Source organism: Schistocerca americana, chromosome 5 (assembly GCF_021461395.2).
Source record: "Schistocerca americana isolate TAMUIC-IGC-003095 chromosome 5, iqSchAmer2.1, whole genome shotgun sequence".
Lineage (NCBI taxonomy): Eukaryota > Metazoa > Arthropoda > Insecta > Orthoptera > Acrididae > Schistocerca > Schistocerca americana.
This window is the reverse complement of record NC_060123.1, coordinates 18069079-18087688: the sequence shown is the minus strand read 5'-3', so window position 1 is coordinate 18087688 and position 18610 is coordinate 18069079.

The following is an 18610-nucleotide window of genomic DNA, read 5'->3' as shown; positions in this document are numbered from 1 at the left end:
GACCCTCTGGATAATAAAGCTGGACCTTCGGCAGTGTTCAGCTGGTATAAGGAACGCCGTAATATTTTGTTCCCTGAAAACCGTGACCCTTAGGAGTATGGTGGCAGTGTTTCAGGACAGATATTATCTTTTCCAGAATCTCGTGAAGGCAAAGGGCACTTACAGTTACATGTTTGGTTTTTAACTTGCAATGTTGTGGGGGAAGCAACTCAACTCCTGCGTGAAAAGCTGAAGCGGTGAGTTTCGGTGTTCGTGTGCTCCAGGCGGGAGAGAGTTTGATAGGTTCTTCTGTGGTGACTCCGTTACTGAGATTTAAATATTACTAGTTTTTTAACTGGTGGCAGTGTCTAACATCTGCCTCGCGATTGGTACACTGCTTCCAGCTCATGTGGCAGACCATGCATGGCGCTTCAGTCTGGTTCCATGGTGAGAGGTCTTAAGAGTGCAGCCAAGTTTGTAGTGAGCAGTTGCTCGTACTCAGGGTTGAGAAATTTTCAGTAAGCAGTAGCTTGCCTTTCTTTGAGACAGAAGTCTTCCATCCTGCACTGGGCTGTGCAGCGGACCTCGAACATCAGCGTCGATGGCTTCCTGGGTTATTCTAGGTTGGCAGCCTACCTGCACACTCACTCGTAAATGAAGCAAGCGTGCGACCTGCAGACACATCGCGTCAGTTGTAGTCGTAGTCATGGAGTCAGCTGTGATGAGAACCTTGTGCAGGGCAAAGTCTTTAGTCAGCAACGAGTGGTAAGATTGTTGGATTTCAGCTTAGGCTGTGTGGGTTTTATATTAGCAGTAATACGTTTTTGTGCAGACCACAGAGCTTAGGCATATAGTTAATGATCTTCTGACTCTTTCTCCTTGTATCGTTTGAGACAGTCTAGTAATAAGTCATTTTAACAGTTAAATGGGATGGAATATGTGTTTGGAGACTCATGAGAAAGGTAACTGTTATTGTTTCCTTAACGATAACAATTATGCTCTTTGCTCCACAGATCTCAGATAAATGTAGGTTGCTTGTTATTTGATAACAATGCTACGTAATTTCTTGTGTTGGAGAGTTCATTATAGTCCATTGTTTTCAAGCGATTCATGTTTGGGACGATCCAGATTTTATAAATGAATTAATTCAATTGTGTCGTCGACTTTCAAAAGGTTCAAGTGACTCTAAACACTATGGCACCTACCTTCTGAGGTCATCAGTCCCCTAGACTTAGAACTACTTAAACCTAACTAACCTAAAGACATCACACACATCCATGCACGAGGCAGGATTCGAACCTGCGACCGTAGAAATTTCGCGGTTTCGGACTGAAACGCCTATAACCGCTTGGCCACAGCGCCCGGCTGTCGATATTCACTTAGCAGACAGTGCGACCACCTTTAATGTACCGTCGAACCCACCGCAATGTAGCTGCTGCAGACGTTTCTGTAATTATTTTTTGTAGCATGTCAAGCAGGGATTTGCAATATTTCCTGATCTATGTCAGTTTTTTAACCACTACATGGGGGCTACACGCATCTCTAGGTCCAGAATGTGAAGCCACAATAGGAACATTGCTTCATCAGACCTGGGGGATTCTTGCACAGAAATTGGCGATCTTGGAAATTTTGTTTTGATTAGGACTGTTAGTCTTTCTCCTTGCTGTTCAGAAATTGTTAATGTTAAATACCCAGGGAAAATTTTGGTGTATAGGATAGGTGATATAGATAAGCTGAATAATTGCAAATACGGTAATTATTTTAGTTATTTTGAAGGACAATAATTTTTGTAATAATTAATGTTAAGCTTTGGCACATTTACTAATTTGTATTTTCATTTCAAGTCTGTGGGTTTGGTCAACTCGTCGCTTTCTTACCATTTTGATTGTGTTTGTGAGAACGTTAGTGACTCAATCACTGGAACTCAAAGGGCAGTAGGCAGTTTCACGAAAAATTCAGGATAAAATTAGTGGGGAAAATTGGTGCAGATGAGGACGAAAAGTCAGAGTAACAGTAGAGCAGATATGGATGAGGTTACTGGGGTAATACATGCAGGGGCTGTGTACAGACCAGAGAGTTTGGTAGCAGTGAAAGATCAGACCACATGGAGAAGATCTTTTTTTGAATCATCACTCTTCTGATCAATTTGATGTGCCCTCCACGAACGCCTTTCCTGTGACAATCTTTAAACCTCAGAGTAGCACTTCCAACCTTCATCCTCAGTTATTTGCTAGATGTACTGCAGTCTCTGTCTTTCACTACAGTCTTAAAGCTGTCCTATCGTCCCGTCCCTTCTTCTTGTCAGTGTTTTCCATATATTCCTTTCCTCGCCGATGCCACGAAGATTCTCATCACTACTTAGCTTATCGGTCCAAGTACTTTACAATATTTTTCTGTAGCACCACATCTGCTCTGTTCCCATTTTCCCACAGACCATGTTTCACTACCATACAATGCTGTGCTCCAAACTTAATTTCTCAGAAATTTCTTTGTGAAATTAGGACCTGTGTTTGATACTATTAGGTTTCTTTTGGCCAGGAATGTCTTTTCTGCCAGTGATAGTCTGTTTTTTATGTCCTCCTTGCTCTGTCCGGCATGGTTTATTTTGCTCCCTAGGTGGCAGATTCCTTAATTACATCTAATTCGTGATCACCAATCCTGATGTTCAGTTTCTCGATGTTCTCCTTTCTGCTAAATCTCATTAGTTTCGCCTTTCTTCAGTTTGCTCTCAGTTCGTATTCTGTTCCTATTAGTCTCTCCATTCCATTCAACAAATCCTGTAATTCTTCTTCCCTTTCACTGAGAATGAAATAAAATTAGTTATAAATTCAATTGGAAGAACACCCTTTCCATCGTGGAACAGTGTGGCCATAACGTCGTAAAAAGTAACAGTGTGTTTAAAGACTCCTCCTCATCCTTGTCATACGGAATGAGAAAGTCAGTGTAGCTCCCATTAGTTGTTTTTTGTGTTCGTGTGTCAAAAGTCGAAGGCCCCACCTAGCTCATACTTTTCAGTAGCCCAGATCACTATTATCAGTTTGATAAATAACTGATCATGAAATTCAAGGAAAACTGAATGTAAGTCTATTCAATAGTTTTTTCCTCAGTCCTTGTCTCTTGTTCGCCAATCGGAAAAGAAGGTCCTCTAGATCGCTCTTCATTATGTCTATCATAAACGTGATGCATTATTTTCGAAGTGAAGCTCCATTGCTCACACTTCCAAAACCTTCGTTATCTGTACGTAGATTTCGATTCATTGAACTTTTTCTCGCTTCAAGGAATAGTATTATGCTGACAAATTCTCACTTGACGAGATTCTTAATTGTGTGTTACGTTTTACAATCATACAAATAACGACTGCTTCAGCTCCCTGTTAGTGTTGTACTGACGCGAACGATTAGGAATGTCTGATACGCGACACGGTTGGCTGGAGAGTTGTGTGTAGTCCGTCAGATCTGAACGTTCTTTACTTTTAGGATGAACCTGGCATGATGCTGAAAATTCAACGACATTTTGTTGATGACGAGCGGAGTTGCTTCAGAGCTATTCGTGGGACCAGTCCCGAGGGCTGTGGGCGTAGATCGGCCTGTCCGCGTCCAAATATTTTCCTTGTCGCCTGCGGCAGCGTCGTGTGGGGCGCCGCTGAATGAGCGCTGATTTCCCCTGTGCGGCGCCGGCAAATTGGCCCGCGAGCCGCCTAGCAGCGCCGCTACCCGCCCTGCCGCCTTGCGCCCTGGTTGCCTATTAGCCGGCGCCGCGGACGCCTTTTATACAGAGTGCACCGCCTAATTCCCTATTACGCCCAGCTACCACGGTTACTAATAACTTAGAAATCGAGTTAAACAAAAACAGATGGCCCCCGCATTGTGTACTAACCTTAGTAATAACTGTGACAGACGCTATCTGATGGCTTCTCTGACTAGACAGCAAAGTGGTGCTTGTTGTTTGTAAAGATATGGCACTTTATGTAGGTGCCTTCCTGTAGATATCCCCCTAAAATTCCTGAACGCATGTGTCACTCGTTATGTGACACATGCCACTCTCCCTGTATTACAGCCTGTAGCCACCAAAGAAGACTACGACTTTCATAATTAACAGTCTGTTAGTTAACGAATTTCAAGGCAAAAACTATGAAGTCCATCGATAAAATATTGGGCAATAGTGCTTTTGTTCTCAAAGACTAAATTTTATGTTCACGTCATCATTAACTGTCGTTATTGTCTGCCTCTTCAACTAGTCAATGATGGTCATGAATTTTCCATCCCACTCAAAATGTGGCAGAGCAAGTACGTGTAATGCAGTAGTCGTCAAACTGTAGCTGGCGAGCCACATGCGTTTCTGTGGCCATATGATTGTGGCTCTTCCGCACAATACCACCTGAGGTCGCACACGCACAGCGCTACAGCTCTTAATCTTCTCCAACTTAAAGAATTTTTAATTGGAATGGGGAGTGAGTACAGAAATCTTCTACTACATAACAAGGCGCGCTATTCATCAGAGGAAACATTTTCAACGGTTTGCTTCCTTATTAAGAGAAATTAAAGCATTTCACCGTGAGAAACATGTCACTATCCAGAACTAACGAATGATCTGTGACTCAAACAATTTTATTTCATTGTAGGTGTTACGTCTGATCCATAAAATCGAATCGAAATGTCAAAAAGTCTGTAATGACGTTAAAACACAAATTTGTGAGCATTTCCAACCATTTTCTTGCGTCATGAAAATGCATTACAGAATCACGAAGCAGCCATAAAGGAACTGCAAACTATAGTTCATGAAAATCACGACACCTTGTAAGCTAAAATTGAATCAGTTGCATCTATCGATTCGGTTACGCAACTTGCAAAAACTCAGGAAAACTTAAAGGACACTGTAGATACTCTGAAAATTGGTTCAGAAAGACACATGGAGGAAATTAGTCCATTATCAGAGAAAGTAGTTGAACTTTCGAATCAGCTAAATAATTTATCTACGAAGGCAGATGATAATCTGAATGACACAAAACCGGTAGTCTTTAATGACACAGAAGAGTGCGAACAAATTAGGAAATACAAACAAAATCAGAAACAAATTAATACGCAACACCAAAGAGAAATCCGTGAAGTACAAGATCAGTTGACACAGGTAATACAGGAATTACATATTTTAAAGGACACTCGCGCTCCAATACAGGAAGAGGGACATAGAAATACGGAACAGCCACAAAATAATAACACAGGGCACTTCGGAAATTATGAAAGAAATTGGCAAGGTACACCGAATTTTGAGATGGAACCGCCGACACGACGAAACAATGACCGACATGCGACTATAAGTTGTTCATTACTACACGTAAATTCAAAACATTTAAGAATTCTGGCAACGACATTCATCCACAAGCATGGCTCCACCAATTCTCTCATTATTTTCCTCCCAACTGGTCATTTGAGCACAGATTAGAATTTACGTGTGGCTATTTAGAGAATGAACCAGCTGTAAGAATGCGATCGGTCATTCACGATTGCCACAGTGAAGGAGAATTTTATCATGCCTTACTCTCAGCATATTGGTCTCAAGCTACACAAGACCAAGAAAACATAGCATCATAATGATGAAACATTTCGAACAATCTGAATTTTCCAGTCTTGTGAAATATTTTGAAGACATGTTGCACAAGAATCAGTACCTGTCAAACCCATACAGCCCCTCAGAACTCATCCGCATTTGCTTAATCAAATTACCTGAACATTTGCGACGTATTATTTTGGCAGGACGTTGCAAAGACGACAATGAAGCTTTTCAGGGACTGTTACAAGAATTGGAAATCGACACTGACAATCGCGGAATGCTAAAACAGGAGCACAACAATTACAGGACACATCCGTCACAATTCCGCTATGAAAGAAATAATAACTGGACACGAGAAGGCTATTCTTACAACGAAAATCGTGAACAAAACAGACACCACCCATATGACAACCACTGGCAGAGTAATAGTTACAGAGAAAGATCGCATTTCCGTAGTAATGAATATGACAGAGACAGTCATCACAAGCTTCACGAGAAAAGAAACAGTTGCTTACTCAGGGGTGGGAAATATAAAATTTGATTCACTTTACAAACTCATTGAAACATGTCCAAGAAAACAATTCTGTTACTGACGTTTAAAATTTCGAAACAACATTTTTAAATTTGAAGAAAGCTTTTCTCAACCGATTCCAGGAAACAGAAAAGCAAAGCGACATTAGGCTTTGTTAAAAGTAAAGATCTTAATCTTACTGTAATAGAATTAAATTTTTCTCTCTGAGACATTGAAGCTGGTAAATTTGAAATGTACTTGGTGAATTCCAAAAACTAATAATCGTGGATCACTAAATTTGAAAGCCTTTGTGCCGATGCAGATATAGTAGAGGAAAACAAACGTTAATTTGCTTCACAGCGCAGATGGTCTTCTTTGGAAGAACTGGAAATGGAGAGTATGTTTTTTTAATACATTCTTTTAATATATTCTTGATTCAAACAATAATAATCAACTTGCGTTTGATGTTCTTCCTTTATTCGGATCTACACATTCATGTGCACAATCATTTTCAAGCATGAATCTTATCAAGAGTCTGTTAACATGCAATCTCACTAATGGGAACCAGAAATCGTGACTAAAATTAAAAGACTATTGTGGTTTTGAGATAGGAAGGGGCCGACATTTGTGACCTCAAGCAGACTCAGGACTTTTAGCAAAGATCAGCTTAGGAATGCTCAAAAAATGGTTCAAATGGCTCTGAGCACTATGGGACTTAACATCTGAGGTCATCAGTCCCCTAGAACTTAGAACTACTTAAACCTACCTAACCTAGGTACATCACACACGTCCATGCCCTAGGCAGGATTCGAACCTGCGACCGTAGCAGTTGCGCGGTTCCGGACTGAAGCGCCTAGAACCGCTCGGCCACAGCGGCCAGCGCTTAGGAGGGCCCTATAAATTTAGTAAATGTATACCTTCCTATATAGTTTAAAAAATAGCCTCTCAAAGAAATTTCAGTAGGTGTACTATGTTGACTAATGAGTTTGCCGGCCACTGGCCCCATACAAAGAATACTGTTGTACTTCCAGTTTTACCGCAGATAAACATTCAATGCTCATAAATGTAAGTGGTTATGCAAATCTCTATTCTACATATGCATTTGCATGACAGCTCCGCAACTATCACTTGCAACACTGTCAACGCGTTATTCGAAGCACTTCCACACTATTCGTCTACCATTCAAATCTTGAGCAGCGCGTAGGAGCAATGAACACTTAAATCTTTCCAAGCGAGCTCTAATTCCCCTCGTTTTGTTATCAAGATCATTTCTCCCTATGAATGTGGGAATTAACAGAATTTTTTCATAATTGGAGGAGAAAGTTGGTGATAATATCCTGCCGCAAAGAAAAACATCTTCGTTTTAATGATTGCCACGACAGCTCACGTATCATATCCGTGATACACCCTCCGGTATTTCGCGATAGTACAAAACCAGCAGCTCTTCTTTGAACTTCATCGATCTCTTCTGTCAATTTCAAACGGTAAGACGTCCATACCGCATACTACTCTAGCAGAGGATGGGCAAGCGAAGGTCTAGACTGTTTCTTCAGTGAATTTATTAAACATTCTCAGTGTTTGCTAATAAAATGCAGCCTCCCGTTCGCCGTCATCACAAAATTATCGCTTTCACAGCTGTAATCCGTGGTATTTAGTTGACTTGACAGCCTTTAGATTTCAGCTATTTATCGTGTAAGAAAATTTACGGATTTCTTTTAGTACTCACGAGGATGACCTCAAACATTTCATTACGAAGTATCAGATGCCTATTGTTTGGACACACAAATATCTTGTCTAAATCAGTTTCTATTCCTTTTAATCGTCTTATAACTTTTAAACACGGTAAAAGACAGCATCAACCGCAAACAATCTAAAAAGGCTATGCAATTTGTATCCTAAATCGTTTATGTAGATCAGGAATAGCAGGGAATCTGTAACACCTCCTTGGGAAACGCCAGATATTACTTCTGCTCTACTCGATACATTTCCGTCAGATACTACGAACTCTGACCTTTCTCACAGAAAATCACAAAACCAATCGCACAGCTGAAACGATACTCCGTAGACAAATAATTTGATTAGAATCCGCTTGAATGGGACGGTATCAAAAACCTTCAGTAAATCTTGAAATATGGGGTCAATATGAGATTACCCCCATAAACCATGGACCTTGCCGTTGGTAGGGAGGCTTGCGTGTCTCAGCGATACAATTACCCGTACAGTAGGTGCAACCACAACAGAGGGGTATCTGTTTGTTGAGAGGCCAGACAAACGTGTGGTTCCTGAACAGGGGCAACAGCCTTTTCAATAGTTGCAAGGGCAAGAGTCTGGATGATTAACTGATCTGGCCCTGTAACATTAACCAAAACATTCTTGCTGTGTTGGTACTGTGAACGGCTGAAAGCAAGGGGAAACTACAGCCGTAACTCTTCCCGAGGACATGCAGTTTTACTGTGTGTTTAAATGATGATGGCGTCCATTCGGATCTCTGGAAGAGGAGTACTCAGGAGGACGTCCTTATCATGAGGAAGAAAAATGGCGTTCTACAGATCGGAGCGTGGAATGTCAGATCTCTTATCGGGCAGTTAGGTTAGAAAATTTAAAACGGGAAATGGATAGGCTAAAGTTAGATATAGTGGGAATTAATAAAGTTCGGTGGCAAGAGAAGCAAGACTTCTGGTCGGTTGAATACATGGTAATAATTCAAAATCAAATAGGGGTAATGCGGGAGTAGGTTTAATAATGAATAAAAAATAGGAGCGCAAGGAAGCTACTATGAACAGCATAGTGAACGCTGTTACTTAATGGTAGGACAGAGATTTCAGAGCCAGGTTTTAAATTGTAATACATTTCCAGTGGCAGGTGTTGACTCTGAGCCGAATCTATTGGTAAATTAAAAACTGAAGACACTGCAAAAAGGTAGGAATTTAAGGAGATGGGACGTGGATTAACTGAAAGAACCAGAGGTTTCAATGAACTTCAGAGAGAGTATTATGGAACGATTGACAAGAACGGGGAAAAGAAATACAGTAGAAGAAGAACGGGTAGCTTTGAGAGATGAAGTAGTGAAGGCATCACAGGATCAATAAAGTAAAAAGACAAGATGTATCAGAAATCCTTGGGTAAAGAAGAGATATTGATTTTCACTGATGAAAGGAGAAATAAAAATTCAGAAAACAAAGCAGGCAAAAAGGAATATAAACGTTTCAAAAATGAGAGCGACAGAAAGTGCAAAATGGCTAAGCAGGAATGACTAGGGGAAAAATATAAGACTGTAGAGGCACAAATCACTAGGGGTAAGAATGATACTATCTACAGGAAAATTAAAGAGACCTCTGGAGAAAAGTGAAACACTTGTATGAATATCAAGAGCTAAGATGGAAAACCAATTCTAAGCAAAAATGGGAAAGCAAAACGGTGAAAGAAGTACATATAGGGTGTGTACAAGGGCACTGTACTTGAGAGCAATATTATAGTAATCGAAGAGCACATAGATGAAGGTGGAATGGGAGGTACGAGACTGCGTGAAGAGTTCGATAGCACACTCAAAATCCTAAGTCGAAACCAGACCCAGAGAGTAGACAACTTTAGATTAGAACTACTAATAACCTTGGTAGACTCAGCTCTGACAAAACTCTAGCATCTGGTGAGCAAGATGTATGAAACATGTGAAATACCCTCAGACTTCAAGAAGACTATAATAATTAGAATCCCAAAGAATGCAGACGTTGACAGGTGTGAAATTACCGTACTATAAGTTTCATAAGTCACAGCTGCAAAATACTAACACGAATTCTTTACAGACGAATCGAAAACTGTTAGAAGTCAACCTCGGGGAAGATCAGTTTGGATTTCGTGGAAATGTTGGAACGTGTGAGACAATAGTGACCCTACGACTTATCTTAGATGATAGATTAAGGAAAGGCAAACCTGCTTTTCTAGCATTTGTAGGCTTAAAGGAAGCTTTTGACAATGTTGACTGGAATACTCTCTTTCACATTTTGAAGGTTGTGGGGATCAAATACAGGGAAGGGAAGGCTGTTTACAATTTGTACAAAAACCAGATGGCAGTTATAAAAGTCGAGGGGCATGAAAGGGAAGCAGTGGTCGGGAAGAGAGTGAGACAGGGTTCTAGCTTACCCCCGATGCTATTCAATCTGTATACTGAGCAAGCAGTAAAGAAAAGAAAAGAAAAATTCGGAATAGGAATTAAAATCCATGGAGAAGAAATAAAAACTTTGAAGTTTGCCGATGACATTGTAATTCTGTCAGAGACAGCAAAGAACCTGGAGGAGTAGTTGAGCGGTATGGAAAATGTCTTGAAAGTAGGATATAAGATGAACATTAACGAAAGCAATACGAGGATAGTAGATGAGGTAAAGTAGTAGATGAGGTTTGCTATTTGGGGAGCAAAATAACTGATGATGATCGAAGTAGAGAGGACTTAAATTGTATACTGTCAATGGCAATGAAAGCGTTTCTGAAGAAGAGAAATTTGTTAACATCGAGTATAGATTAAAGTGTCAGGAAGTCTTTTCTGGAAGTATTTGTATGGAGTGTAGCTTTGGATTGAAGTGAAACATGGATGATAAATACTTAGACAAGAAGAATGTTGATGATTAGATGATTCGATAACGTAATTAATAAGGAGGTACTGAACAGAACTGGGAGGTAGAGGAATTTGTGGCACGACTAGAAGGAGGGACCGGTTGGTGGGACATGTTCTGAGGCATCAAGGGATCGCCAATTTAGTATTGGAAGTCAGCGTGGAGGGTAAAAGTCGTAGAAGAGATGAATACACTAAGCTGATACAAAAGGATGTAGGTTGCAGTAGGCGCTTGGAGATGAAGCAGCTTGTACAGCACAGAGTAGCATGGAGAGCTGCATCAAACCAGTCACAGGACTGAGGACCACAACAACAACAACTGAGATCCCCTGTTGATAACGTTAATTAATTCATCAGAATAAAGTACTAGCTGCGTTGGGCGAAAACGATATTTTCCGAATGCTATGGGCTGATTCATCGATTCCTTAGAGGTAATTCATAAAATTCAAACACACAGTATGTTCCAAAATCCTACTCAAATCGACGTCATTGATATGGGCTTGTAATGCAGAGAATTATAATCATTCCATTGGTGTTACCTGTGCAACTTTCCAGTTTTTAGCTAGGGATCTTTCATTGAATCAGCGGTTCTCTGTGATAAGTACTGATCAGGAACCTAAATGGTACAAAAAAGATAGACCCGCATCTATTAAGTGATTTGAGCGCCCACTCTAGGCCAGCGATACTACTTCTAAGTTTTTATTGTTAGCAGCTGTTCTTGATTCGAATTCTGGAATAGTTATTGAGTCTTCTTTCGTAAATGAATTTCGGAAGACCGTACTTAGCATCCCCGCTTTAATGGCACTGTCGCCGGTAATGTTACCATCGCTGTCGCACAGTGAAGATATTGACTGTGTCTTGCAATGATCTGTGACTCAAACAATTTTATTTCATTGTAGGTGTTACGTCTGATCCATAAAATCGAATCGAAATGTCAAAAAGTCTGTAATGACGTTAAAACACAAATTTGTGAGCATTTCCAACCATTTTCTTGCGTCATGAAAATGCATTACAGAATCACGAAGCAGCCATAAAGGAACTGCAAACTATAGTTCATGAAAATCACGACACCTTGTAAGCTAAAATTGAATCAGTTGCATCTATCGATTCGGTTACGCAACTTGCAAAAACTCAGGAAAACTTAAAGGACACTGTAGATACTCTGAAAATTGGTTCAGAAAGACACATGGAGGAAATTAGTCCATTATCAGAGAAAGTAGTTGAACTTTCGAATCAGCTAAATAATTTATCTACGAAGGCAGATGATAATCTGAATGACACAAAACCGGTAGTCTTTAATGACACAGAAGAGTGCGAACAAATTAGGAAATACAAACAAAATCAGAAACAAATTAATACGCAACACCAAAGAGAAATCCGTGAAGTACAAGATCAGTTGACACAGGTAATACAGGAATTACATATTTTAAAGGACACTCGCGCTCCAATACAGGAAGAGGGACATAGAAATACGGAACAGCCACAAAATAATAACACAGGGCACTTCGGAAATTATGAAAGAAATTGGCAAGGTACACCGAATTTTGAGATGGAACCGCCGACACGACGAAACAATGACCGACATGCGACTATAAGTTGTTCATTACTACACGTAAATTCAAAACATTTAAGAATTCTGGCAACGACATTCATCCACAAGCATGGCTCCACCAATTCTCTCATTATTTTCCTCCCAACTGGTCATTTGAGCACAGATTAGAATTTACGTGTGGCTATTTAGAGAATGAACCAGCTGTAAGAATGCGATCGGTCATTCACGATTGCCACAGTGAAGGAGAATTTTATCATGCCTTACTCTCAGCATATTGGTCTCAAGCTACACAAGACCAAGAAAACATAGCATCATAATGATGAAACATTTCGAACAATCTGAATTTTCCAGTCTTGTGAAATATTTTGAAGACATGTTGCACAAGAATCAGTACCTGTCAAACCCATACAGCCCCTCAGAACTCATCCGCATTTGCTTAATCAAATTACCTGAACATTTGCGACGTATTATTTTGGCAGGACGTTGCAAAGACGACAATGAAGCTTTTCAGGGACTGTTACAAGAATTGGAAATCGACACTGACAATCGCGGAATGCTAAAACAGGAGCACAACAATTACAGGACACATCCGTCACAATTCCGCTATGAAAGAAATAATAACTGGACACGAGAAGGCTATTCTTACAACGAAAATCGTGAACAAAACAGACACCACCCATATGACAACCACTGGCAGAGTAATAGTTACAGAGAAAGATCGCATTTCCGTAGTAATGAATATGACAGAGACAGTCATCACAAGCTTCACGAGAAAAGAAACAGTTGCTTACTCAGGGGTGGGAAATATAAAATTTGATTCACTTTACAAACTCATTGAAACATGTCCAAGAAAACAATTCTGTTACTGACGTTTAAAATTTCGAAACAACATTTTTAAATTTGAAGAAAGCTTTTCTCAACCGATTCCAGGAAACAGAAAAGCAAAGCGACATTAGGCTTTGTTAAAAGTAAAGATCTTAATCTTACTGTAATAGAATTAAATTTTTCTCTCTGAGACATTGAAGCTGGTAAATTTGAAATGTACTTGGTGAATTCCAAAAACTAATAATCGTGGATCACTAAATTTGAAAGCCTTTGTGCCGATGCAGATATAGTAGAGGAAAACAAACGTTAATTTGCTTCACAGCGCAGATGGTCTTCTTTGGAAGAACTGGAAATGGAGAGTATGTTTTTTTAATACATTCTTTTAATATATTCTTGATTCAAACAATAATAATCAACTTGCGTTTGATGTTCTTCCTTTATTCGGATCTACACATTCATGTGCACAATCATTTTCAAGCATGAATCTTATCAAGAGTCTGTTAACATGCAATCTCACTAATGGGAACCAGAAATCGTGACTAAAATTAAAAGACTATTGTGGTTTTGAGATAGGAAGGGGCCGACATTTGTGACCTCAAGCAGACTCAGGACTTTTAGCAAAGATCAGCTTAGGAATGCTCAAAAAATGGTTCAAATGGCTCTGAGCACTATGGGACTTAACATCTGAGGTCATCAGTCCCCTAGAACTTAGAACTACTTAAACCTACCTAACCTAGGTACATCACACACGTCCATGCCCTAGGCAGGATTCGAACCTGCGACCGTAGCAGTTGCGCGGTTCCGGACTGAAGCGCCTAGAACCGCTCGGCCACAGCGGCCAGCGCTTAGGAGGGCCCTATAAATTTAGTAAATGTATACCTTCCTATATAGTTTAAAAAATAGCCTCTCAAAGAAATTTCAGTAGGTGTACTATGTTGACTAATGAGTTTGCCGGCCACTGGCCCCATACAAAGAATACTGTTGTACTTCCAGTTTTACCGCAGATAAACATTCAATGCTCATAAATGTAAGTGGTTATGCAAATCTCTATTCTACATATGCATTTGCATGACAGCTCCGCAACTATCACTTGCAACACTGTCAACGCGTTATTCGAAGCACTTCCACACTATTCGTCTACCATTCAAATCTTGAGCAGCGCGTAGGAGCAATGAACACTTAAATCTTTCCAAGCGAGCTCTAATTCCCCTCGTTTTGTTATCAAGATCATTTCTCCCTATGAATGTGGGAATTAACAGAATTTTTTCATAATTGGAGGAGAAAGTTGGTGATAATATCCTGCCGCAAAGAAAAACATCTTCGTTTTAATGATTGCCACGACAGCTCACGTATCATATCCGTGATACACCCTCCGGTATTTCGCGATAGTACAAAACCAGCAGCTCTTCTTTGAACTTCATCGATCTCTTCTGTCAATTTCAAACGGTAAGACGTCCATACCGCATACTACTCTAGCAGAGGATGGGCAAGCGAAGGTCTAGACTGTTTCTTCAGTGAATTTATTAAACATTCTCAGTGTTTGCTAATAAAATGCAGCCTCCCGTTCGCCGTCATCACAAAATTATCGCTTTCACAGCTGTAATCCGTGGTATTTAGTTGACTTGACAGCCTTTAGATTTCAGCTATTTATCGTGTAAGAAAATTTACGGATTTCTTTTAGTACTCACGAGGATGACCTCAAACATTTCATTACGAAGTATCAGATGCCTATTGTTTGGACACACAAATATCTTGTCTAAATCAGTTTCTATTCCTTTTAATCGTCTTATAACTTTTAAACACGGTAAAAGACAGCATCAACCGCAAACAATCTAAAAAGGCTATGCAATTTGTATCCTAAATCGTTTATGTAGATCAGGAATAGCAGGGAATCTGTAACACCTCCTTGGGAAACGCCAGATATTACTTCTGCTCTACTCGATACATTTCCGTCAGATACTACGAACTCTGACCTTTCTCACAGAAAATCACAAAACCAATCGCACAGCTGAAACGATACTCCGTAGACAAATAATTTGATTAGAATCCGCTTGAATGGGACGGTATCAAAAACCTTCAGTAAATCTTGAAATATGGGGTCAATATGAGATTACCCCCATAAACCATGGACCTTGCCGTTGGTAGGGAGGCTTGCGTGTCTCAGCGATACAATTACCCGTACAGTAGGTGCAACCACAACAGAGGGGTATCTGTTTGTTGAGAGGCCAGACAAACGTGTGGTTCCTGAACAGGGGCAACAGCCTTTTCAATAGTTGCAAGGGCAAGAGTCTGGATGATTAACTGATCTGGCCCTGTAACATTAACCAAAACATTCTTGCTGTGTTGGTACTGTGAACGGCTGAAAGCAAGGGGAAACTACAGCCGTAACTCTTCCCGAGGACATGCAGTTTTACTGTGTGTTTAAATGATGATGGCGTCCATTCGGATCTCTGGAAGAGGAGTACTCAGGAGGACGTCCTTATCATGAGGAAGAAAAATGGCGTTCTACAGATCGGAGCGTGGAATGTCAGATCTCTTATCGGGCAGTTAGGTTAGAAAATTTAAAACGGGAAATGGATAGGCTAAAGTTAGATATAGTGGGAATTAATAAAGTTCGGTGGCAAGAGAAGCAAGACTTCTGGTCGGTTGAATACATGGTAATAATTCAAAATCAAATAGGGGTAATGCGGGAGTAGGTTTAATAATGAATAAAAAATAGGAGCGCAAGGAAGCTACTATGAACAGCATAGTGAACGCTGTTACTTAATGGTAGGACAGAGATTTCAGAGCCAGGTTTTAAATTGTAATACATTTCCAGTGGCAGGTGTTGACTCTGAGCCGAATCTATTGGTAAATTAAAAACTGAAGACACTGCAAAAAGGTAGGAATTTAAGGAGATGGGACGTGGATTAACTGAAAGAACCAGAGGTTTCAATGAACTTCAGAGAGAGTATTATGGAACGATTGACAAGAACGGGGAAAAGAAATACAGTAGAAGAAGAACGGGTAGCTTTGAGAGATGAAGTAGTGAAGGCATCACAGGATCAATAAAGTAAAAAGACAAGATGTATCAGAAATCCTTGGGTAAAGAAGAGATATTGATTTTCACTGATGAAAGGAGAAATAAAAATTCAGAAAACAAAGCAGGCAAAAAGGAATATAAACGTTTCAAAAATGAGAGCGACAGAAAGTGCAAAATGGCTAAGCAGGAATGACTAGGGGAAAAATATAAGACTGTAGAGGCACAAATCACTAGGGGTAAGAATGATACTATCTACAGGAAAATTAAAGAGACCTCTGGAGAAAAGTGAAACACTTGTATGAATATCAAGAGCTAAGATGGAAAACCAATTCTAAGCAAAAATGGGAAAGCAAAACGGTGAAAGAAGTACATATAGGGTGTGTACAAGGGCACTGTACTTGAGAGCAATATTATAGTAATCGAAGAGCACATAGATGAAGGTGGAATGGGAGGTACGAGACTGCGTGAAGAGTTCGATAGCACACTCAAAATCCTAAGTCGAAACCAGACCCAGAGAGTAGACAACTTTAGATTAGAACTACTAATAACCTTGGTAGACTCAGCTCTGACAAAACTCTAGCATCTGGTGAGCAAGATGTATGAAACATGTGAAATACCCTCAGACTTCAAGAAGACTATAATAATTAGAATCCCAAAGAATGCAGACGTTGACAGGTGTGAAATTACCGTACTATAAGTTTCATAAGTCACAGCTGCAAAATACTAACACGAATTCTTTACAGACGAATCGAAAACTGTTAGAAGTCAACCTCGGGGAAGATCAGTTTGGATTTCGTGGAAATGTTGGAACGTGTGAGACAATAGTGACCCTACGACTTATCTTAGATGATAGATTAAGGAAAGGCAAACCTGCTTTTCTAGCATTTGTAGGCTTAAAGGAAGCTTTTGACAATGTTGACTGGAATACTCTCTTTCACATTTTGAAGGTTGTGGGGATCAAATACAGGGAAGGGAAGGCTGTTTACAATTTGTACAAAAACCAGATGGCAGTTATAAAAGTCGAGGGGCATGAAAGGGAAGCAGTGGTCGGGAAGAGAGTGAGACAGGGTTCTAGCTTACCCCCGATGCTATTCAATCTGTATACTGAGCAAGCAGTAAAGAAAAGAAAAGAAAAATTCGGAATAGGAATTAAAATCCATGGAGAAGAAATAAAAACTTTGAAGTTTGCCGATGACATTGTAATTCTGTCAGAGACAGCAAAGAACCTGGAGGAGTAGTTGAGCGGTATGGAAAATGTCTTGAAAGTAGGATATAAGATGAACATTAACGAAAGCAATACGAGGATAGTAGATGAGGTAAAGTAGTAGATGAGGTTTGCTATTTGGGGAGCAAAATAACTGATGATGATCGAAGTAGAGAGGACTTAAATTGTATACTGTCAATGGCAATGAAAGCGTTTCTGAAGAAGAGAAATTTGTTAACATCGAGTATAGATTAAAGTGTCAGGAAGTCTTTTCTGGAAGTATTTGTATGGAGTGTAGCTTTGGATTGAAGTGAAACATGGATGATAAATACTTAGACAAGAAGAATGTTGATGATTAGATGATTCGATAACGTAATTAATAAGGAGGTACTGAACAGAACTGGGAGGTAGAGGAATTTGTGGCACGACTAGAAGGAGGGACCGGTTGGTGGGACATGTTCTGAGGCATCAAGGGATCGCCAATTTAGTATTGGAAGTCAGCGTGGAGGGTAAAAGTCGTAGAAGAGATGAATACACTAAGCTGATACAAAAGGATGTAGGTTGCAGTAGGCGCTTGGAGATGAAGCAGCTTGTACAGCACAGAGTAGCATGGAGAGCTGCATCAAACCAGTCACAGGACTGAGGACCACAACAACAACAACTGAGATCCCCTGTTGATAACGTTAATTAATTCATCAGAATAAAGTACTAGCTGCGTTGGGCGAAAACGATATTTTCCGAATGCTATGGGCTGATTCATCGATTCCTTAGAGGTAATTCATAAAATTCAAACACACAGTATGTTCCAAAATCCTACTCAAATCGACGTCATTGATATGGGCTTGTAATGCAGAGAATTATAATCATTCCATTGGTGTTACCTGTGCAACTTTCCAGTTTTTAGCTAGGGATCTTTCATTGAATCAGCGGTTCTCTGTGATAAGTACTGATCAGGAACCTAAATGGTACAAAAAAGATAGACCCGCATCTATTAAGTGATTTGAGCGCCCACTCTAGGCCAGCGATACTACTTCTAAGTTTTTATTGTTAGCAGCTGTTCTTGATTCGAATTCTGGAATAGTTATTGAGTCTTCTTTCGTAAATGAATTTCGGAAGACCGTACTTAGCATCCCCGCTTTAATGGCACTGTCGCCGGTAATGTTACCATCGCTGTCGCACAGTGAAGATATTGACTGTGTCTTGCCGCTTGTGCATTTTACAAACGACTAGCGTTTCTTCCTAGTGATATTTCTGCCGTAATGACGAGGAAATTTGTATAGCACTGTGAGAGTGACGTCGTCAGACGTTGTGTTATTACTGCTGCACGTGGGCTTGCCTTAAATAATATTTCCACAAACTGA